At 38.6% G+C, this 24,948-nt stretch overlaps 1 protein-coding gene across 7 annotated transcripts in view; it reads right to left on the bottom strand.

Annotated features, from left to right (window-relative positions):
• The window catches only part of NELL1 (neural EGFL like 1), a 1,046,196-nt gene that overhangs the window by 87,339 nt on the left and 933,909 nt on the right, over window positions 1-24,948 (bottom strand). The gene's annotated exons all lie outside the window — the stretch shown is intronic.

The raw sequence follows: 24,948 nt of genomic DNA on the forward strand, positions 1-24,948 counted from the left end.
AAATTTTAAAGAGAGTCCTTCAGGCAGAAGGAAAATGATAACAGATGAAAATATGGGTCACACAAAAGAACAAAAGAATACTGGAAATGGTGTCAGCATTGTAAACCCAAGATTATTATTTCTAGTGAAATTTTTTAATTCTTATTTTCTTATTATTTAAATAGTTTAAAATGATTTTTGACTGTTTATTTAAAAAACAATGTATTTGAAAGTTTAAAACACTTTGAAATAAAATGTATAACGGTAGCACAAAGACCAACAGGGAAGGAATGGAAGTGTCTTCCTCTAAGGTTCTTCTAAGTGAAGTAGAGTGATAGCACTTGATGGTAGCCTATGATAACTTAAAGGTGAATACTATGAACACAAAAGCAACCAGTAGAACCACAAAATGAAGATTTATAACTAATAAGGAATCAAAATAAGATGCAATCTTACAAAACACTTATTGCAAAAATGAACATAAAAAAGTAGACAGGGAACAAAATCACCTGGGACAAGTAGAAAAGAAACAGCAAGATGACACACGTTAGCCACACCAATAATCACACTGAGTGTGAATGGTCTATACATCCAGAAGTCGAGGCACAATAAAACCGCATTTTAAAAATGATAGTGACATAGAGATAATTTCAGATAAACCAAAACTGAGTCATAGCAAGCTGACTGGCACTACAAGAAACAATGAAGGAAGTTGTTAAGGAAGGAGAAAGAAAACAGATCCAGTGAAAGAAATGAAGCCCATTACCAATAACAGATATAGATGAAAAATACAGAAACCATGTGGATTATCTCTTTTTTATTCTCTTCTTTAAAATACAAATAACTTTAAATCAAAAATTATATCACCATTGCAGAACTCAGAGTGGAGATGTAACAAATGACAATAGCAGCCAAAAGGAGAGGTGGGTGGTAAAATAGAACCATATTCAAGTATTACAATATTATTTTGAAGTAGTCTGTGAAAAATGGAGCAATGTTGATCTAGTAAAACAGTACCAAAGTAGAGTGAAAAAGTAAAGGTGCGTATTGTAATGTCTATAACAACTACAAAAAAGAAAAAAAAAAAATCCTAATAGAATAAAAGTATTTGATTAACCCCAAAGAAGAAATCAATAAAAGGAAAAGACAAATTTTAGAAAACCAAAAAGATCAGACAAATAGAAAAGAAACTGAAAATGGTAAACCCAAATCCAACCAAATAAATATTTGTTTTAGATCCATACACACACACACACAGATGAATATATATTAATATATATAAAATCATGCAACTAAAGGCACAGGTTATTAGACCAGATAAAAAAGCAAGACTAAATTATATGTTGTCTTCAAGGGCCACACTATAAATACAAAAGCACAAGCAATTTAGAATAGGAAAAGATATAATATCTACACATGAATGTTAAGAAAGCTGGAATAGTTACACTTTTTTCAGCTTAATTAAGGGATAATTAGCAAATACAGTTGCAATATATTTAAAGACTACAACATGATACTTTGATATATGCATACCTTGGTAAAGGTTAGAATAGTTATATCAGAAAAAAAAATAGGCTTCAAGATAAGAAAAATTAGCGAAGATAAAAAAGGCATCTCCTAAAAGAGTCAGCTCATCAGGAAAATATAGCAATCCTAAATACTGAAAGTTCTAATAGAAAAGCTTCAAAATATATCAAACAAATTCAGAGATTTTAACATCCCTATTTCAGTAACCAATAGAGTCACTAGACAGAAAAAAATAAGAATATAGACGACCTCAATAAGTCTCATTGACATTTATTGAAATGACACCCAACTGCAGCATACATATTTTTACGCAAGTGCACATGAAATGTTGATCAAGATAAAACAAATGTGGGTTCATTAAACAATCTCTAAACAGTTCAGAAGACTGAATCTTACTGAATATATTCTCTGACCACTCAATTAAACTAGAAATCAAATAACACTAAGATATCTAGAAAAATTAAATGTATTAGGAAATTACACCACTTCCAAAAGCCCATGAATTAAAAAAGAAATTACAAGGAAAATATGAAATATTGTGAACTGAATGATGACAAAAATACAACAAATTTAAAACTGGGGAAAATCAGCTATAACGATGCCTGGGAAAAAATAGTATGGCTGTAATGCTCTTGCTTTTTTTAAAAAAGAAAAGTTTAAAACCAATGACCTAACTTTCCATTATAAGAAACTAGTAAAAGACCAGCATATAGATATTTACACTGTATCTGGTCCTGCCCACAGGGCAGGAATACGTGGGTAGGGTCAGTGACAACTTCAGAGCATCTCAACTCTACTAAAATAGAAGGAATATTTCTTAACATAACCAGAAGAGAATAGCCAAATGCAAATTTTTGATACTGAAAACAAGAGGAAACCAAAATATGATTCTATTCATCAAAACCAAAGAAAGAGTGAAGGGCAAAGGCTGGAGGAATAATTGGGAAATAAAGACCTAGGAGAACAGAAAGCAGGTAAGCACGAAGGGTAAGGAACGAACAGGAGAGAGGCCCAGGAATGAATAACATACTCATACTTGAACAGTATGTTGATGCTGAAACACCTTTTAACCTTGAGCCCCAAGTTTCAGGTTATATGTCAACCTTGTTTAACAACCTCCAGCTCCAAATAAACATACATCTCACATAACTGAAAACTCCAGGGGTTCTAAGCTATGGGATTCAGGTAATCAACAGTATCATCAGGATTTAGATTACCTCTCAGCCTCTGCTCTTCATCATACTAGCTTCTCTCTAAACCAGAGCCTCTCCAGCTGTTCTAAAGCCATCAAAAAGAGCAATTCTTTAATCAATGGAAATGTAAAAAATCAAGGATTTGAGCTTCATTGATCTGATGTTCAAGCTGGTTTTAGAAAAAGCAGAGGAACCACAGATCAAATTGCCAACATCCGCTGGATCATCAAAAAAGCAAGAGAGTTCCAGAAAAACATCTATTTCTGCTTTATTGACTACGCCAAAGCCTTTGACTGTGTGGATCACAATAAACTGTGAAAAATTCTGAAAGAGATGGGAATACCAGACACCTGACCTGCCTCTTGAGAAACCTATATGCAGGTCAGGAGGCAACAGTTAGAACTGGACATGGAACAACAGACTGGTTCCATATAAGAAAAGGAGTATGTCAAGGCTGTATATTGTCATTCTGCTTATGCAGAGTACATCATGAGAAACGCTGGACTGGAAGAAGCACAAGCTGGAATCAAGATTGCCGGGAGAAATATCAATAACCTCAGATATGCAGATGACACCACCCTTATGGTAGAAAGTGAAGAGGAACTAAAAAGCCTCTTGATAAAAGTGAAAGAGGAGGGTGAAAAAGTTGGCTTAAAGCTCAACATTCAGAAAACAAAGATCATGGTATCTGGTCTCATCACTTCATGGCAAATAGATGGGGAAACAGTGGAAACAGTGTCAGACTTTATTTTTCTGGGCTCCAAAATCACTACAGATGGTGACTGCAGCCATGAAATTAAAATACACTTGTTCTTTGGAAGAAAAGCTATGACCAACCTAGACAGCATATTCAAAAGCAGAGACATTACTTTGCCAACAAAGGTTCGTCTAGTCAAGGCTATGGTTTTTCCAGTGGTCATGTATGGATGTGAGACTTGGACTGTGAAGAAAGCTGAGTGCAGAAGAATTGATGCTTTTGAACTGTGGTGTTGGAGAAGACTCTTGAGAGTCCCTTGGACTGCAAGGAGATCCAACCAGTCCATTCTAAAGGAGATCAGCCCTGGGCGTTCTTTGGAAGGAATGATGCTAAAGCTGAAACTCCAGTACTTTGGCCACCTCATGCGAAGAGTTGACTCATTGGAAAAGACTCTGATGCTGGGAGGGACTGGGTGCAGGAGGAGAAGGGGACGACAGAGGATGAGATGGCTGGATGACATCACTGACTCGATGGACGTGAGTTTGAGTGAACTCTGGGAGTTTGTGATGGACAGGGAGTCCTGGCATGCTGTGATTCATGGGCTCACAAAGAGTCGGACAGGACTGAGCGACTGAACTGATCTCAATTTGGTCATTTGCTGAGGCCTTAAGTGGCCTCAGCAGTCAAGGACTGAGTCAATGTGGCAGTGCCTGGATCACCAGTTCATCCCTGGAGCAAAATATAAACTCAACCTTCACCTGAGGTATATCCAGAACTGAGAGTTGAATTCCAAATCAGTCAAGGTTGTATGTTGCCACTGCAGCATATTTGAGATGAACCTACTGGCTCATGAATCCAGGTGGCTTTGGACAGTCTACAACTTTTCCTTAGAAGTGCTCCTCAGCCTAAAGGGTATCTTCAATGATCTATTCTCCATTTGGTACCAGATCAAACTTCCTGATATATGCATCTATGGTTATCCAGAAGGTAAAGAAAGACATCAGTGTCACTCTATGAACTAAGCATAAAAGATTCCCCTGGGGATTTGGGCAACATGGTGGAGCACACTTCATACTAGTAAGAAGGACATAATGTGTTCTGGTAATTCTTTGGGAATCATTTCATTCCATCATTATCATTGTCATTGTTGTCCATCATCATCACCACTCACTGAGATCTTGTTTAGTAAGCCACAAGTTGTTAACTACTGAATGCTTCTGTCAACCTTATCCAAGGCAAGTATTTGGAGCTGAATCCCAACCAACGATTCTCCCAGCTTCCTGTGCCAGTTATTCATCTACGTGCTGTCAATTCAGTACTTACCTTTCCTCTGTTGCCTGCTGAGAGAAGTGTTCCTCAGACCTTTTTGCCAACTAGCTTTCAGCTAGGTGTGGCTGATTAGAGGCACTGGTGAGAGATAGGAGTGAGGGAAGATGCGGGAAGCAGGTATTATTCTGTCTACCTTTAGAAGCATCTCTGACCATGGCTGTGCTTTTCCAGCCCCAGCAGTAGGAATGACTCCCTATAAGGCTAATCTCAAGGTTACTCCCACTTATCCCAATTGCTTATTAAGCTCTTCTAACACTTTTGCAAATAATATATTCTATTAGACTACCTCCATTGAATTACCTGCTGAGGTTTTTGTTTTCCTGCTAGACTGTGACTCACCTTTCATTCCCTTCTGGTAGAAGAACTTTGATTGTTTATGTAAAGGTGTGTAGGTGCTCAGTTGCTTAGTCATGTCTGACTCTTTGGACTGTGGCCCTCCAGGCCCCTCTGTAGCAATACCTTAATCTCAGAAAAGAAGAAGCCCAAGTCCCAGTCCCAAGGGTGGAGTCACTCTTGGTCTAAATAAGAGGTATTCAAAGAATAATCCTTAAGCTAGCAGCATTAACCAGCAGGGAACATATTAGAAATGAAAATGATCAGGCCCCACCTTGGTGACTCAGTGGTAAAAATTCTGCCTGCTAATGCAGAAGATGAGGGTTTGATCCTGGGTCAAGAGGATCCCCTGGGGAAGGAAATGGCAACCCACACCAGTTCCATGGACTGGAGAATTCCATGGACTGGACAATTCCATGGACAGAAGAGCCTGGCGAGCTACAGTACTCAGGATCTCAAAAGAGTCAGATACGACTTAGCCACTAAACAACAACCCCATTATACTGAATCAGATATTCTGGGCTTAGAGTCCAACAATTTGTATTTGAACAAACTCTCCAGAATCATGCTAAGGACTATACTTTGAGAATCACAGGTTTCTGAGCATAATGCTACCCTGTCTCGTTCCCAGTGGCAGTATGGGCAATGTGACTAAGTTCTCACTAATAAAAAGTAAGGAGAAGTCTGCTGGGGCTGTAAGTGAGAATGGGCTTGCCTTTTATAGTGAAATGACAGAATTCCTGGCATATTCATTCCATTTGGCAAGCTAACTGGAGGACTAGGGTGAAGGGAAGTGGTATCTCAGTACCACAGGAGAAAATCCAATAAAATTACAGACACACCAAACAAGCCTCCTTAACCAATCCTGAAACTATCATAAGATTTAATTCAGAATTTTATTAATAAGTCACAATTACTTGAGTTTTCTGTTACTTGCAGCCACAAGTAACAATTATTTCAATAGAATATTTTTGTCTTTCTTTATAGATAAGAAAACCAATTTAGGAAGAGAGAAAATAATTTCTATAGAGCAATCTAGTTAGTGCATGGTAAGACTTTAATTTGTTTTTCTGATTTAAAAACTTCAGTAGGCTAATCTACCTTTCAATAGGTCACACTGTCACTCCTACCAAAATGCAGGGCTGCCCGATATGACCAGGAAACTGAAAAGGCTATGTTTTACATTTTCCCTTTATGCCATTCATTATACCTAATTTGGAGTATGGCCGTAAGAATCCTTGATTAAGACAGTAGTGAAACCTTCCTGAAAAATGCTTTGTTTTCTTGCTTAAAATGTACAATACAGGTTGGTTTTTAATTTATTCCCATAAGATGTTAAACACATTCCTTTCAGGACAGGTCCATGTGTTTTTCCATGAGTATTCCAACAGCCTGCATTATTCACAGAGGAGGTATTTATGTAGTCATGATAAATAAGATAATTTACTTCAAAATAAAATGAGAGGCTTTAGACTCCAATAAACATTGGAAAGTTTAAGTAACTCAGTCCTTTAGAAAATTTCACTGTATTTCTGTCACCATCTGATTATACCCACCCCCCCCCCCCAAAAAAAATCTTTTATGCTGTTGCAGACAGGCAACCATCATAATGAAAAAGCTATTTTGGAAAAAAAGAATAAAAGCCTTTATTTGTCAAATTCACAAAGTTTTGTCATTGGTGTTTTTGAAAGGGGAAAAAAGAAAAGCATCATTTTTTTTTTTTCTCTCTTCCGTGAGTTGGAGAAGAAATTCAGAAGAGAAAATTCAAGCACAATTTTTAAAGGCTAGAAGAACCTGGGTTTAAGATTTCTAAAGAACACTTAGGCTGCTTTGTCTGGCTATAGCGCCATGGTATCCTGGATGGATGCATTTGGTTTGAGAATGTCTTTGCTGGACTGAAGCTGTTCACAAAGAATCCAGAGCCAGAGCAGACCCCATAAATCAGACTGAGAATCTATGATTTGGAAAGTTCAGAGCCAGGACCAAGTAACTACAAGTGGATACAAAAGAAATGAGTCATTTTTCTTGAAACAACCATTCAACTCCAGATTCCACGTAGGAATCCAGAGAAGACAGACTACTGACAGAGCAGATAACATGGGTGAATATCACTCAGAAATGGATTAGAGGATAGCATCATAGCCTGTGGTCATTCATCATCTGTCCCTTTTCAGTGCCTATAGAGAAACAATAGCTCTTTTCAGTTGTATGGGTTAGCCATGGTAATATTGGTAATGGCTAAGTTTGTCTAAAATCCACATGCTTAGAAATCACCGATTCCCAGGAGAACAGAGGAAGGGAATTTTCATATGCTACCATATACAAGGTCAAACATTCCAAAGATTAAGTATCCAGACAGACAAAACAAGTGAACGATGTAGCCCAGTAAACTGGAGCGAGTACATACCCTGCCTGTGGGGAGTAGCTATTACTTAGCTCCAGCCATGGTGGAATCCCAGCAAAAACCATTCCTTCACTCAGTAGAAGGTACTCTAGTTAAGTCTGCCTGTAAAGTTAGTTTAATTTTTTTCTTTTAAAAAACACCAGTTAGCCCAATACTGGACAGGGGATAGGAAATATGTTTTCATTGAATTCAAGCTCTCAGTTTGCAAACTCTGAGTCCATTGACCATCTATTTATACATAGGGAAATAGAGGCCCAACGAGAGAAGTAATTTATTTAAAGTCTCCCCACTGGTTGGACAAATACCTAACAGCATGAATCCATATATCTATGCACACCCTGCCCCCCTCCATTTGTCATCTGGCATGGGCCCAAAGACTAGATGATCAAATACAAAGAAGGAAGAGAATGGACATTTCTTCCATGTCTACTAAATGCCCAGGCACTATAGTTTAGTCTGCATGGCAACCCTGAGAAGCATGACTTACTTTCACCCATTTTACAAGTAAGAAAAGCAAAAAGTATGTGCCACATTCCCAAGGCTGCAGACCTCAACATGATAGAGTTGAGATTCAAGTATAGGTCTGTCTAATGCCAGATACTCTGTTTCTTCTACTATGCAATGTTGCCTCTTTCTTCAATCTTCTTCTGTGAAATCATAAATATCACCCATAGCCTCTTCCCTGGGGGACTTCAGAGTCTGTTGAGGGAGCCAGACATAGAAACCACCACCTCTCTGGGGGAAATTCAGGGTCAGCTACACAGATGAACTCCAGCATTTCTGGAGGGCACATCCAGAGCCAGTGTTCAGAGAGCTCAGCTCAGCAGAGCTTCACTTGCTTCTCTCCAACCTGCAGTGAACCAAAGTGGAGGGGTGAAGTCTCTAGAAGATGCTCTGGCTTCACCCTCAAACTCAGATCAGGGAGTTGCTAACATAATCTTTTTGATGCAAAATTGCTCCCTTGCAAGCCTGACAATACTGATACCTCAGGGAAGGTTCATCATTGAACCATATGCAACGTGCTACCACACTCAATATATTGTTTGACCCTCACACCCCTAGTGAATTGGCCACATTTAAGGTTCAGGTTTTCCTGAAGAAACTGAGACTTAGAAACTATTCAAGGTGGAAAAGCCCCGCTGAGGGCTTCTGCCTTCTGGGTCTATATTCTCTGTAGCCTAATAGGTTAAATACTCAGGCATTTGGGGATAGAAAGGAGGTTAGTGGCAGGAATCAAGAGGAAGTTGCCCCCAGAGATAATTAATTAACAGGCTGTAATGGGATTTGATTCCTGTTCATGACTTTTCTACTGGCTCCCTCTTCATTCACTGAACTTACACTTTTCTTAAGTCTTTTCTGTTTCAATAACATTTATTAAGCTAGTCCTACTTGTCCCCTGGCTTGTACCAAAGACGGAAATTTTCAAAAAGAAGTAGAAATACAGCAGGCACAGAAGTTCACAGATTTTTTTACACTGAAGGCCACATGAAGGTCAGTACTGGAAAAATGATGCAAATATCTAAAGCATCATTAAAAACAAGCAGGAAAGAGGATATATCAAAGAATTTAAGTGTTAACACAAGATTGCCAAGGGAAAGTCAAGTCACCCTTCCGAATGTTTCGCCATTTTCTGGTTGTTTTCCCCCAGTCCTGCTAAGAAGCTTCCTTCTAGGAAGAATTCTCTCATCCACTGGCGTCAGCACAGGCATTACTATTGCTCCCTCACCTCACTCCTGGCTTCCTAATAATGACCTTGGCAAAGGAACAAATGCATCAAGAATCAGTCATCAGCAAAATGGGACAAGACCGACCACTGCAAAAAGAATAGCTTCCCAATTCCTAAGGCAGGGCTTTCCGGTCACCAAGAAAACTGCACAAGTAGCTGTGCCAGCTCTGTTCCTGAGGCTTTAGAACAGACGACCTACACGGTCAGCCCTGGGACCAGACGCAGTCCACGCACATTGCCCGGTTTGTTTGGCACAAACAGAAGTCTATTCAACAACTGAGCCAGGTGCCCATATTAAGACTCTGGGGGTTTCACGTACAAATTTTAGATGATGGGCATCTCTGAAAAATTTAATCTGGCAACCCTGGACCCAAGCTTCCACATGACAGCAACTGGTGAGAGATGGGCAGTGGTTGCCACCTTTAAATAGTGCATGAACTCTTCACTGCAGAGCAGCCCACACCTGGTTCTTCTCATGCTGGACAGATATGGACACCTGAGTTTGTGACACCTGCCAGAAGAGGCTGCCCTCATGCTAAGGGTACCACAATTTCTAAACTGGATAGTGCATCTCATAAATATTTTTTAGTATGCAACACTATATCAGCATTTCACATATCAAACATACACCAGTATGTGGCAGAAACCAACAAATATTACAAAGCAATTATCCTCCAATTAAAAATTTTAAAAAATTGTAAGGCAAATATTTAAATCTATAAGTTAAATTATAATATTAATACCATTGTTATTCATTTCACAAAAATGTCTTCTCCGATGTATTATTTTTTAGTATTGGCAAAATGATGGAATATGTCTGCTGATTCTGATACTCTCGCTTTTAAATTTTATTTATTTTTGACTGTGCTGGGTCTGCATTGCTGCATGCAGGCTTTCCATAGTTGTGAGCAGGGGCTACTCTCTCATTGTGGTGCATGGGATTCCCATTGTGGAGCACAGGCTCTAGAGTGCAGGGGCTTTGGTAGTTGCAGCAAACGGGCTCAGCAGTTGTGGCACATGGGCCCAGCTGCCCCGCAGCATGTGGGATCTCCCTGGATCAGGGACTGAACCATGTTCCCTGCACTGGCAGGTGGACTCCCAACCACTGGACCACCAGGGAAGCCCTGAGAGTTTCCCTTTTAATCTTGCATTACTTTCTATGTTAACTAAATGACATCACCAGGTATTTGCAATTAAATCATTTATAATTAAAGATCAGTAAAACTATATGTCTTTATTTTTATAATAACTGATACAAATAGGAATTTGAATATTTTGATAAGAAGAGCTTCATGTGGCTGTCCTGGGGCACACGCCAAGTGCTGAAGGCAGGAGAGGATGTCCCATCGCCATTCTTAAACACTCCCCACAGATGACGGAAACAGAGTGGCTCGGACTCTAAGCCACAGGCTCTAGAGTCAACCAGAACCTGCTTGAACTCTGCCTCTGCCCTATTCTGGTTATGGAACCAGGTATTATCTGTTTCTGTCCATGCGACTGAAACAGAGAAAATGTTGACTACATATCAGTGTGATATTTAAATGAGATAAAGTCTGCAAATTGTTCATCTCAGAAATCAAAGTCCATGCTCAATAGCAGGTAATTCCTGTTTCCTTAAATCTTATTGTTTTCACTCTGTTTTTTATGTTTAAAAACATGATTCTCTCTGATGGACTGAGAGTCAGAGGCATCGCTTTGAGAAAACTTGCCAGTTTAAAAAAAGTGTGTTTCCTTACTTCCTCCTTTTCCTAGCCTCTGCAATCTGTATATAAAGATACAATGTTTTAAAATTGAAAAATATACCTTCTTCAGTGCAATAATAGAGAATTGGGTCATCATAATATGGCAAAAGTATCTTTTCCCAGATATCTAGTTACCAATGCCCACTCCCATACACATATACACATGTTTACTAAGGAATGACTTTTGGGGGGGAAAGAAGGGAAAACCCTTACAATAATTGCAAAAAGTCCACATTTGACTTCATGTCCCATTATTCAAGTATTATTTCATAGGCATTCATTTTTCTGTGGTATTGACTACAATTCATTGAGTAAAATGTTGACAGAAGAAAGAGGATTACAATTCAGAACCTAATTGAACAGAAAGGACAGACCGATTGGCGTTGGCAAGTACCTCCTCTGAAGCAGCTACAGCAGGCCTGCCTGAGGTCCCAGACTATAACTAAACGTGGCCTGAATGCTTGAGAATACATTTAGTGTCCAATCATCTTGAATTCTCTTTTTCTTAATTTTGAGACTATTTTTTAAAAAATGTAACTGGAGGATAATTGCCTTGCAGTGTTGTGTTGGTTTCTGCTGTACATCAACATGAGTCAGCTATAAGTATACATATATCCCTCCTTCTGGAGCCTCCCCCCACCCTCCCCACATCCCATCCCCAAGGTCATCACAGAGCACCAAACTGAGCTTGAGCTCCCTGCGTCGCACAGCAGCTGCCCACTAGCTAGCTATTTCATATGCCATAGCGTGTATATGTCAATGCTGCTCTCTCTGTGTGTCCCACCTTCCTCTTCCCCTGCTGTATCCGCAAGTCCATTCCTACATCTGTGACTCTATTCCTACCTTACAAATAGGTCCAATCCTAAAGAAAGTCAATGCCAGGGAATGCTCAAACGACTGCACAATAGCACTCATCACATATGCTACAAAGGAATGCTCAAAATTCTCCAAGCCAGGCTTCAACAGTACATGAACTGTGAACTTTCAGATGATCAAGCTGGATTTAGGAAAGTCAGAGGAACCAGAGATCAAATTGCCAACATCCATTGGATCATCGAAAAAGCAAGAGAGTTCCAGAAAAACATTTACTTCTGCTTTATTGACTATGCGAAAGGCTTTGGGTGTGTGGATCACAATATACTGTGGAAAATTCTGAAAGAGATGGGAATACCAGACCACCTTACCTGCCTCCTAAAATATCTGTATGTAGGTCAAAAAGCAACAGTTAGAACTGGACATGGAACAACAGACTGGTTCCAAACTGGGAAAGGAGTACATCAAGGCTGTATGTTGTCATCCTGCTTATTTAACTTATATGCAGAGTACATCATGCAAAACACAGGGCTGGATAAAGCACAAGCTGGAATCAAGATTGCCAGGAGAAATATCAATAACCTCAGATATGCAGATGACACCACCCTTATGGCAGAAAGTGAAGAGGAACTAAAGGGCCTCCTGATGAAAGTGAAAGAGGAGAGTGAAATAGTTGACTTAAAGCTCAACATTCAGAAAACTAAGATCATGGCATCTGGTCCCATCACTTCTTGGTAAATAGTTGAAGAAACAGTGGAAACAGTAAGAGACTTTATTTTGGGGGGCTTCAAAATCACTGGAGATGGTGACTGCAGCCATGAAATTAAAATACACTTGTTCTTTGGAAGAAAAGTTATGACCAACCTAGACAGTATATTAAAAAGCAGAGACATTACTTTGACAACAAAGGTCTGTCTAGTCAAAGCTATGGTTTTTCCAGCAGTCATGTATAGATGTGAGAGTTGGACTATTAAGAAAGCTGAGTGCTGAAGAATTGATGCTTTTGAACTGTGGTGTTGGAGAAGATTCTTCAGAGTCCCTTGGACTGCAAGGAGATCCAACCAGTCAATCCTAAAGGAAGTCCTGAATATTCATTGGAAGGACTGATGCTGAGACTGAAACTCCAATACTTTCGGCCATGTGATGCAAAGAACTGACTCATTGGAAAATACCCTGATGCTGGGAAAGATTGAAGGCAGGAGGAGAAGGGGACGACAGAGGATGAGATGGTTGGATGGCATCACTGACTCTATGGACATGAGTTTGAGTAAGCTCTGGAAGTTTGTGATGGACAAGGAGGCCTGGTGTGCTGCAGTCCATGGGGTTACAAAAAGTTGGACACAACTGAGTGACTGAACTGACTGACTGAACATCACACAGCTACATAATGAAGAAAGTGAGATATAAATCATGTATACCTGTGGCGGATTCATTTTGATATTTGGCAAAACTAATACAATTTTGTAAAGTTTAAAAATAAAATAAAATAAATAAATAAATCATGATAATCCATTTCCATCCTCATAACTAAAACTAGTCCTTCAAATCAAATCATGAAATAGCAAACACTCATTATTCTTAAAGAATTAGCCATGAATATCTCAACTAGAACAGCCGGCTATAAGTGACTAGATAAGAGGAGGGCAAGTCACACGGTAAAGAGGGAGATCACATTTGAAATGGTCAAAAAGACAATAAACATAAAGCAAGAAGGATGAGGGGTGGTGAATAAGGAACTCCTGAGAGGGTTCAAGAGTTGAGTTTGGGGAGAAAATGTGCACCCACATGTGTATCTTTCCATACTCCAGGAATTAATACTATGTTCTTCTAGACTGGACTATGACAGTTTGGCAGATTTGGGCAAGAACAAATATACTGCAGTTTGTTCCCACAAATTGTCACTAGGTTTAACCCTCAACCTATGCTTATTCTTCAGTCCAACCAGAGAATGTGTGAGAAGGAAGAAAAAGATAGACACCAAGGAAACAGATTACATTCAGCTTTCCACACAATTCAAGGGCAGAAATGAGAATCTGCCCAGTTCTGCTTTAAGAAAATGCTTTACACATTCTATGCTATGCTATGCTATGCTAAGTCACTTCAGTCGTGTCCGACTCTGTGTGACCCCATAGATGGCAGCCCACCAGGCTTCCCCATCCCTGGGATTCTCCAGGCAAGAACACTGGAGTGGGTTGCTATTTCCTTCTCCAACACATTCTATAGAACACATTGAGATTGCATTTGGATTCTATGCTCTATTCCAGCATGGTTATTTATGGTGTTATTGAATACAGACACTATTCTCTGCCTCTCTGCACATTTGCATCCACCAACAGAACAGAATCAGGTAAAGTCATTCCAGCCCACTCCTAGAGGCCTGGAGAGGTCTTGTCATTCAACACAAGTGCCCAAGATGTTAATTAGGCCTCAGTCCCTAGACTTCTCAATGAGACCTCCAGTTCACAGGTTATCACTGTGTACATGCATTCACTGCCCCTCCTAACAGAGCAAACACAAGGATTAATGATATAATCTGTTGTAGTAATCCTTATAAATTCTGGAATTAATTTTAATCATGAAGGCAATGAGAATACTAATAATCTGTATTGCTCACCCATACAAAGACCTGTCATTTTTATGAAATATTATAGTCCAAAAAAGTGTAAAAGGTAATGCAATAAAAGCACCAATGTCCACCTTCCAGTTAAAAAGATAAATTATTACTAATACAGTTGAAGGCTCCTCTGAATGCCCACCTGATTACATCTTGCCAGCATTAACCAGCATTCTAATTATAGTTTTATCATTCCCAGGTGCTTTTCTGTGGCTCAATCTCTAAACAATGTGGAGTGTTCTTTTGCATTTTTAAAATAATATAAATGGCAGAAGACTGCACACATATTTTTGCTACGTTTTTTATTCACCACTGTTTTGACATTTACTAATTTGTTCAATCTCCTTGCTACTGTGTTATCCTCTCCTTGAAAGAAACATAGTTCCCTAACTTTTGCAATTGCAGTCAGTGAAGGTATGAGCATTCCTACTGGTATGTTTTCATGTTCTTGCTCAAGAATTTCTCAAGAATGTTCCTATAAGTGAAATTATGGGGTTAGAGGTACACAGTGACCCTTACCAAAGTACAAAACAATTCTCCAAAAAGCTTATAACTTGATTAAAATACATGCTCCAGCTAAAAGTGTACATTTCCCCCTGTAGCCTCATGTGTTTGTCAACATTTGGTATTGTTAGAAGTTTTGCTACCACAGTGAGTGGGAGATAGCATCTCATGTGATTTTATTTACATTTCCCAGATTATGACTGAAACTCGTCTTTCCATATGCTTATTGATTTTTCCTGTTTCTGTAAATTATGTTTACCATTTCGTCCATTTTACGTGTTTTTCTTTTTCATATAGATTTTAAGTTATTTACATTGTCTACGTATTACCTTTGCTGGTTTATACATGTCTCAGATATCTTATTTCCAGTTACATAGCTTATATTTTCACCTTTTTTGGAGGAACAGTTTCTTTGATGAATAGAAGTTAGTATATGCTAATATAGAATGATTTTCAATCTTTTACTTCCCTATGTTTTTTAAGGGGTTGTTTCTATTGTCTCACCATTCTATTTGAGGCTTGCTCTAGGCTTTTAGTACATACCATGCAGTTGCTAAGATCGTTTTTCTCTTTCAACACAGTGAATGAATCATATAGAAAGCTTTTTTAATGTGAGATGATTAACTATTCCTCTCCTTGCATCATTTAATGTAATGAATTATATTGAAAACGAGGTGCTGATAAAACATTCTTGAATCTCTAGGATAAAACCAAATGATTCATGATTTTTTCTAAAGTAATCATTTTGGGGTCATCTTCCTTATATTTCTTCTGAAAAGAATTTTTAAAAATATGTGATATTAGACTGTGATTTTCCATTATTAAATTGATTTTGACTAGTCTTGTAAATAAGATTTATATTTTCTGTATTAAATGAAATTGGAAGGTATTTCCATTTTTATTCTCTGAAATATTTTGTAAAGTTCAGTACTCTGTTTCCTGGATGTTCAATTGACCTCACTAAATGTCTGTGCTTGAGCAGTGAGTATCTATAGGTATGCTTAGGTGAGTATAGAATTCTAACTAAATGAAAATTTTAATTTTTGAATTTTTTTTTCATTCAGTTATTGTAAATTATATTTTCCAGCAATATATGGATCTCATTTAAGTTTTCATACTTTAAGAAAAATTTTTTCCGGGTTTCCCCTGTGGCTCAGCTGGTAAAGAAAAATTTTTTCCATTTTAATAATTGCTTCTATCTGTCCTTAAACCCCCCACCCCTTTTTTATTTCTAATAGTGAATATCTGTGTCTTGACTGTTTCCCCTTGATTAATGCCAGTAGGAATTTGTTTATTTATTGGATCTTTTTAAAGAGGTAACTTCAGCTTTTGATGATCCTCAAATTTTATTTCTCATTTTTACCTATTTTTGCTATCATCTTTAGTATTTTCCCTTTGGTTTATTCTCTTGGCTTTATTCTGCAGTTCTTAATTTCACAAGTTGCATACTTTCATCATTACTTTTAACCTTTTTTTTTTTTAATCCTCACAAAAGATTTGATGTAGATCAAAACACCATTTAAGCTGTGCTCAACAAATTAAATCCCATATTTTAACGTCTAAAACATGTTTTAGGATCCAATAGTTGTATTTTCTGAAACCCTTGCACGTGTTATTCTGATGTTTATTAATTTTATGACTCCCATTCATGTTATTTAGAGATTTTGAATAAAAGATGGTGTTCAGTGGAGCTACATCTGAGAACCGAAAGAGGCTTGAGCTGGTGGTAGGTGCCTCCAGAAAGAACGAGCTTTTGTTTCTACCCGATGTTACAAGATGATAAATCTTTAAAACAAACAAACAAAAACATTTGTTAATTTTTAAAATTTAGATTCTCCCAGCTCACAAAATAATATAAGTGCAACTTTTTCCTGGAATATATTTTATGTAAAGGGAAAATATTCAACGAAGAAGAGAAAACTTTGTGCTTTAAAAAGCTGAAGGTGAATTTTGTTCACAATGTCTCAGGCATTGAGATGGAAAAAATCTGTCAGTCCTGAGCTTGAATCCTGACTTTCCTTCCTCTAAAGTGTGACCTTGAACAAGTTTCTCACATTGGTTAGAGTGTAAGCCTGATTCTTTGTAACTAAAACTATGGAGAATATTATACATGGATAGAATGAAGATTAAATACATGTAGTATAAACCCACTGAAAAGAATGCCTAGAAAATAATGTATGTTCAATATGTGATGTTATTAACCTTGTCTTTTCTCTTCTATTTCTGCCCTGAGCAAGATAGAATGGGAGCTCAGCAAATGAAAGGACCTCCTAGTCCATTGTCTGTCTGGCCATGAGCCTAAAACCAAGGCATTCAACACTTATTGTCTATTCCTTCCAGGCTAGGCAGTGAAGAATAGGATGGCATGGTAGGAAACATCAGAGTTAGCTAACATCTGTCTCTAGGGTTTGGGAACTTAATAGACTCAGGTTGCTAGATGGTTTGAGATAATAATGACCACTATTCTGTGGGCTTTGCATACCTTATCTTCTTTAATGCCTCTGTCAACTGCATTCAGCATTTGCCTATTTCCTGATGAGGAAATGGAAATCCCAAAGCACTCATCAAAGTTGTATTAAACCCAGTCAATTTTACTCTAAATCCTACTCTAAAGTCTTAAATAGCACCTCCTACTAAGTACAGTTATTATATTGTAGTATTTTAAGTGCCTTGGGACCAAAGAGGCCAGAAAGTCATAAAAAGGTTATCCTAAACATGATTTGAAGAGAGGGTGGATCTGTGAGTTGTTGAGTGAATCGAGCATTACTGTGTTGCCTGGCAGCTGTGTTGTGATTCTGCAGTTGTGGATCTTCATTTCAGCCTGATTGTTAAGTGTTCTGAGACTGTCAGAATAAACTCAGAAGTTGGCAAATAACAGCCAAATTGACAATTCTTTCAAGCATGATAATCCAACCCACTTTGGGTGTTGACCTTTCATTAAAAAAATCATTATTTTAAGAAAGTGCAACAAATTTGCAAAAGTATATTTTTAATGCATGCACCAGCATGACTTTTTTGTATTAGTTTTTAGCCCATCTTATCATATTAGGTGCTTGTATTATGAGAATCTGAGATGCTGGTGGCCCTGAACTAACCAGATGGTTTGGGGATTTTTGTGTATGTACTTAGGGGAAAACTCAGAATCCCAACATTTAGTCAGCCATCAATCATTTACTGAAATGCCACTATGAGTAAGAACAAGGCACAGAAGATATATAGAGAAAAGACACGCTCCCCACATCTGAGATTTCATAGTGCTATAGAGGAAAAAGAGACAAATAGATATTTACAACAATTTTTTTTTTCATAGATACTCCCTTTATTAAATGTCTGGTGTTTTGTACCATCCAGAAAATACAATCTTAACAATGTTGAAGTAAAGGGAATGAGTCGAGATGTTTTAGAAAAGAAGAAAGGGGCATTACTGATGGGTGGAGATGAGAATTAAACTACATAGGTGAGACGTCTGATCTACTTGAAAGGCAAGTAGAATTTTGCTTGATGCTGGCAAATACCCTTTTAAGAGTCACAGGCTGAGGAAATACCATATGCAAAAAAGCTGGATGCAGGAAAAAAACGCAGAGTGTTCAGGAAACACTGAGTTGCTCAATGTGGCTGAAGCACAGGGCTTATGGAAGAGTGAGGCGAGGAAGAGATGAGTTTCTCAGATAAGATGAGATACCTCTATAAAAGTCTTGAACATAAGTCCTGCTTGAGTTTAGAAATCATCCAAAGGCTTTTCAGTAGAAACACAACATAATCCTGTTTCTATTTTGAAAAAATCACTCTGGAGATATGGGTTAGCAAATGCTGGAGGATTGTTTAGAAGCATGAAAATCATCTGGGAGGCCTTAGAACTCTGGTGCTCAAGATGCCTCTTGTGAGTCCCTTGCACAGCAAGGAGATCAAACTAGTCAATCCTGAAGGAAATCAACCTTGAATATTCATTGAATGGACTGATGCTGAAATTCCAATACTTTGGCCACCTGATGTGAAGAGCTGACTCATTGGAAAAGACCCTGATGCTGGGAAAGGTTGAAGACAAAAGGAGAAGAGGGTGACAGAGGATGAGATGGTTAAATAGCATCACTGACTCAATGAAGATGAAATTGAGCAAACTCTGGAAGATAGTCGAGCACAGAAGAGCCTGGCATGCTATTGTCCATGGGTTGCGAAAAGTTGGACATGACTGAACAACAACAAATGAAACAGGTATTCTTTTGACAAGATGACATCCAAAGGCCAGTATGACAAGGTAGTCTTATTTACCAAGACAACATGTTGATAATTTTTTTAGAATTCTTTTTTAAATGCAAAATATTTTTAACTCTGAAACCTATCGTATTGAAATGATCAAAGCAAGAGATATCAAGAGTGACAGCCATGGAATCTGCAGAGGAAGAGAGATTTAAGAGTGGAATCAATAGGATCTGGTGATGAGACAAGAGTGAGACTCTAAGCATGACCTCAGAATCTCTGCTTCAAACTAGTGAGTGGATGAGTTTAAAACAAACAATATTCATTGAAATTAAATTTAGAGTACTGTATATCCTCTCTGGGAGCCAGGGGAAAGAGCAGAAAAATGACCAAACTTACATGACTGGGAGAAAAATGGGAACAGGGAGAATGAGCAATTTAAAACCCAACTTTTCCAAAGCCTATTATAGGTACATCATGATAAGCACTCAGTTAATTAAGGCAAGAATTACAAAGGCACCCTGCAAGTTACTTCAATTATGCACAAAAATTGGAGTCAGATGGTAAAAGATGCTGTGTAAATAGAAGAAAGTAAACAGGCCTTGTGATCAAAAGACGTAAGTTCCAATTCCTGCCCCCGTTTACTCATCTTTCTGAGCTTCTGCCTCTACAGCCAAGAATATGAAATAAGAATCCCTGCATAGCGCTGGGGATTGAATGAGATAATGGATGTGAGTGCACCTGTAAACTACAAAGCCCTTGACAAATACAAGGTATTATTATGACGGTATTATCACAATAAAAGTTAAATGCTCTTGGGAAAAGGCACCCTAGCTTCCAATTATTCTGTCAAAATATTTATTGGATACCTACATGCCAGCCTGCTGCTCTGAGCCCTGGAGAACAAATGAGTGCTCTGCTCTCACAAAGATCTTATGGAACCAGCATTCTCATGAAAGAGAGATAGTGACAAGTTATTCGTGGATTCAGGATGCTTTTCACAAGAGAAAAATCCTCATTGAGGATGCAGCTAAGTAGGTCCTGGATCCAGCACTAGGCAGGGATACAATTCACCCTACCCAGTGATGTCACAATATTTATTACGTCAAAGTTGCATGCATGCATGCTCAGTTGCTAAGTCATGTTTGGCTCTTTGTAACCCCATGGACTGTAGCCCACCAAGCTCCTCTGTTCATGGAATTTTGCTGGCAAGAATACTGAAGTGGGTTGCCATTTCCAGAGGATCTTTCTCTGGAAAGATCCATCCTCCAGAGGATCTTCCTGACCCAGGGCTCAAACCTGCATCTCCTGCATTGCAGGTGGATTCTTTACCACTGAGCCACGTGGGAAGTCCATATCAAAGTTGCAATCAAGGAAAAAATGGAGGTGAGGAGGGCTGGAGGATCAATTACTGGGTATCAAAAACAGAAAGAGAAGCCAGTGTCACAGTCATGAAACAGAATTCAAAATTAAGGACTAAACTGGGCAAGTAAAGTACTAGTATATGAGGACTCAGAGGAACTGAGGCAAAGTCTGAGACATTATTTGCAGGGTCTAACTGAGGATGAGGTTCCCTGGTGGCTCTGCCGTAAAGAATCCAATTGCAGTGTAGGAGACATGGGTTCAACCCCTGGGTTGGGAAGATTCCCTGGAGAAGAAAATGGCAACTTGCTCCAGTATTCTTGCCTGGGAAATCCCATGAGCAGAGGAGCCTGGTGGGCTATAGTTCAGGGGGCACAACAGTTGGAGACTACATAGGGACTGGACAACAACAACAACAGTAAATGACTGCATTTACACTCAGCTATTCAACTTGAGAAGCAACATAAATGTTATCTGTTCCCAGAGAGGCCCTTGGAAAGGACCTGGGCACAGAAAGGGACTAACCCCAGTCTTGTAAGCAAAGCATCATAGTCTGCCTAACCAGACCTTTCGGCCAACTCTCCAGACAGATATAATCTGTCCTCTGGGCTGAAAGTCAGTTCTTGGTGTTGAGGCATCCCCCTGTGCTGTCTAGAACAGTGCTGTCCGATAGGAATACCCTATGAGCCGTGAGTAAAATTTCCAATTTTCTGGAAGCCACATCAAAAAGACTTTTTTTAAAAGGAAGCTGAATTAATTTCAATAATACATATTTTACTCAGTAGAGCTAAAAATTAGTCTTCTAATATGCAAGCAACATACATATAAATTACATATTTAGAAACACCTTAAGAAGCCAACTGTCACACTATAACATTGATAATATCTAAGCATGATGTAACAATGAAAGTAAATAGAGTTGTGCTAATAGAGTTTACATAGTTTCTGTTCTAAAATTTTAACCAAATTAAAAATTAAATTGCTCAGTTGCAGTAGCCATATTTCAAAGGCTCAGTGACCGCACATGGCTAGTGGCAACCACTTTGGACAGCACAGGTCTAGAGTTTAGAAGGAGTATTAGAATTTCACAGCAACTAAAAGGTCATCAGATTCAGTGTCTGGTTTGCATATGCTTAGGGTGAGAGAAGAAGGAGTCTATACCAAGTATCGTGCTTTGTACTGGCCCACGTTGTGTCATTGTGCTTTAAAACAACCTTGCCTGTGCACTCAGTTGTGTCTGCCTCTTAGTGATCACATGGACTGTAGCCCCTCTGGGATCCTCTGCCCTTGGAATTTTCCAGGCAAGAATACTGGAGCATGTTGTTATTTCCTTCTTCAGATCTTCCCAACCCAGGGATTGAACCTGTGTCTCCTAAGTTGCCTGCACTGGCAGGTGGGTTCTTTACCACTGTGCCATCTTAAGGAGGATTATTATTCCCATTTCACACTGAGGAACCTGAGGCTCATACAGATAGGAGGATTTACCCAAGACACATGGACAGGTATAAAAGAACAGGACTTAAATCCAGAAGTCCTGATTATTTCTGTTACTGACAAACAGAAGGTCATCCCTCAATATCTGCAGGAGAGTGGTTCTAGGATATGTGGATATCAAAATCCAATGATGCTCAAGTGTTTTATATAAAATAGCATAGTACTTGCATAAAATCTATTCACATTCTCCTGTATACTTTACATCATCTCCAGATTACCTGTAATACAATGTGAATGCTAGGTAAATATATGCCGGTATGAAGCAAATTCAAGTTTCACTTTTTAAAATTTTCTGAAATTTTTTTTGGTAATTTCAATCCATGGTTAGTTGAATCCACAGATACAGAGCCTGTGGATATAGCAGGTCAACTATACTTCATCATTTGATTTTTTGTCTTATTTTTGTCTTAATATCCCTGTGTCTTATGTCATACATCTCAACTGGTATGTCATTGATACTGGGAGCGTCACTTACTCTTTGAGAAGATGGCAAAAACCTGAGTTTCTCTTCATACTCATGCCTGTTTCCTTCATCTTTTGACTTATCCTTCAAGATATGTTATGTCTGCTCTATCTCTGGGAACAGAGCATAGAATATGAATTATTCTATTAACATTATAAATAACAGCCAGCTTTCCAAGGATCTATTCATGATGAAAACCATGCACATTCGCTGTCAGTTCTGATTTTTCCTTGTATAATCACAATATGAGAGCATAACCAGAAAAAGCCACTGTGATATATCTGCTCACCAAAAGACTGCTAAAGCTCACAACTGCCTGAAAGGCAGGAAGCCATAATAAAGACTGTGGAGATCAAGGTACTAAAAGGAAACATACATTGTCGGCCTGTTGTTATTGTTCAATCACTAACTCGTGTCCAAACTCTTTTGTGACCCCATGGAGCCTGCCAGGCTCCTCTGTTTATTGGCTTTCTCAGGCAAGAATATTTGAGTGGGTTAACATTTCCTCCTTTAGGGGATCTTCCCAAACCAGGGACTGAACCCAACTCTCCTGGGTTGGCAGGCAGATTCTTTATCACTGAGCCACCAGGGAAGCCCAGCTTCCTTCAAAATCAAATTGAAAAAGATTCTGATGAATCAGGCTGCAAGAACACCAGGGAGTGCTTAACTTCCCTAGGGCTATGTGGGATGATAATAGAGTTGCCTGAGTCAGGCCGAGAGTCCTAATCAGGGTGAGAATAAATGTGATAACCAGTTTTTAAAGCAAATGTGCACTTCCTGCAGTATTTTGCAGTGAAGAGATTATGGGTTTAGTAGACAGAAGACCTTACTTGAATTTGGCCACTTCCTTGTCATAGCCTCTCTGTTCCTCAATTTTTCCATCTAACCAAGTGCCAGAGAACTAATAGAAGTTCTTCAATTTGGAGACAAGTTAGCTTCTTATTCAAGGTTGCATCCTCCTACTCTTTACTGATACTTCCTATTCAGCTCTCCAATTTTTGTGAATTTTTATCATGCGGTCTCCTACCTCTGTTGTTAATATTATCAATAATAAATAATTGTATTATTTATTAATATCTGTACCTGTAGGAAATCAGTCCACTATAAATCAACAGAGGCCACCAGTATCTACTTTGTAAGCCCTAGGCAAGTTTTGTTTCCTGGAGAGTTTACAACACACATGAGTAAGGTCAAAGGATGGCAAAGCTATAGTCACTGTTTTCCAAAGACAGGAGGCTGGATTGTTGATGACCGCTGTCCACCTCTGGAGTTGAAATAAAACTGCGGGACTTGGCCAAAAAGTACAAAACATTGGAGGAAGGAGGATGTGCAAGGGGAGTTATACAGGGTACACACACTGTCTCCCAGGCACTGTATATAAGACTTACTCTCGTTATTCCATTTGTTGTTGACTTAGCAGCAGCAGCAGCAGCAGCAGTCGCAAAGTAATGTCCCGCGCTTGCATCTATGTGGATTGTAGCCTGCCAGCCTCCTCTGTCCATGGAATTCTCCAGGCAAGAATACTGGAGCGTTTCCATTTCCTTCCTTGGGGCACCTTCCCAACCCAGGGATTGAACCCACATCATCTCCTGCATTGCAAGTGGATTCTTTACTGATGAGCTACCAGAAAAGCCCAAAAAAGCAATAATACTACAATTAAAAAAGAAAAAAAAAATTATTTACGGAATGAAAAAAAAATTTTTTTAAAGAAAGCCTCCTAAATGTATATACGCCTCAAAAAATGCAAAGTGAATTGCTGGGAATTGTATTTCCACCTGATTATAAATATGATGTGGAGAATAAAATACTAAAGCTATAATGGGCAAATAATAAGCAGATATTCCTAAATACAGGCTAACATCTTGCAAACAGCTTGACAGTACATAATCTTTAGATACCATACGCAGTGTTTAGCACTTGCAGAGAAGTGAAAAAAAATTTAAGCTATTTATAAAACATCATTATGGGAAGTATTTGGGGGGCAAACAGTAAAATACGTAGTAGAATAAGAACTTGCATGACAGATGAAATCCAAATTCTAGATAGTATTGAAAGTATTATGTTCTTCAGTCTGTCAATGTTAGTCACTCAGTCACGCCCAGCTCTTTGTGACCCCAAGGACTATAGCCCCCCAGGCTCCTCCTGCCTGGAATTCTCCTGGCAAGGATACTAGAGTGGGTTGCCATTCCTTTCTCCAGGGGATCCTCCAGTCTAAGATCTTACTAAGTAGTTATAGCTTATTAGACTAGAGTAACGCTTCGGCAAAGTGGATGCTATAAAAAGGAAGATAATCCTTATATGCCATGCTGATATTATGTGTTTTTTATTGATCTACTTTTTAAAAAAACATTTATTTAATTGGAGGCTAATTACTTTACAATATTGTAGTGGTTTTTGCCATACATTGACATGAATCAGCCATGGGTGTACATGTGTTGGTTTACTTGTAATGCTTTTCCCCAGATGATAAAATAACACTGTTATTAAACTTTGTGATAGAATATTCTAGATAGAGATTGAACAATATCATTTTGTCCTCATATACTTCAACTTCAATCCAAATAACTTTGT

This window comes from Bubalus bubalis, chromosome 5 (assembly GCF_019923935.1).
Source record: "Bubalus bubalis isolate 160015118507 breed Murrah chromosome 5, NDDB_SH_1, whole genome shotgun sequence".
NCBI lineage: Eukaryota > Metazoa > Chordata > Mammalia > Artiodactyla > Bovidae > Bubalus > Bubalus bubalis.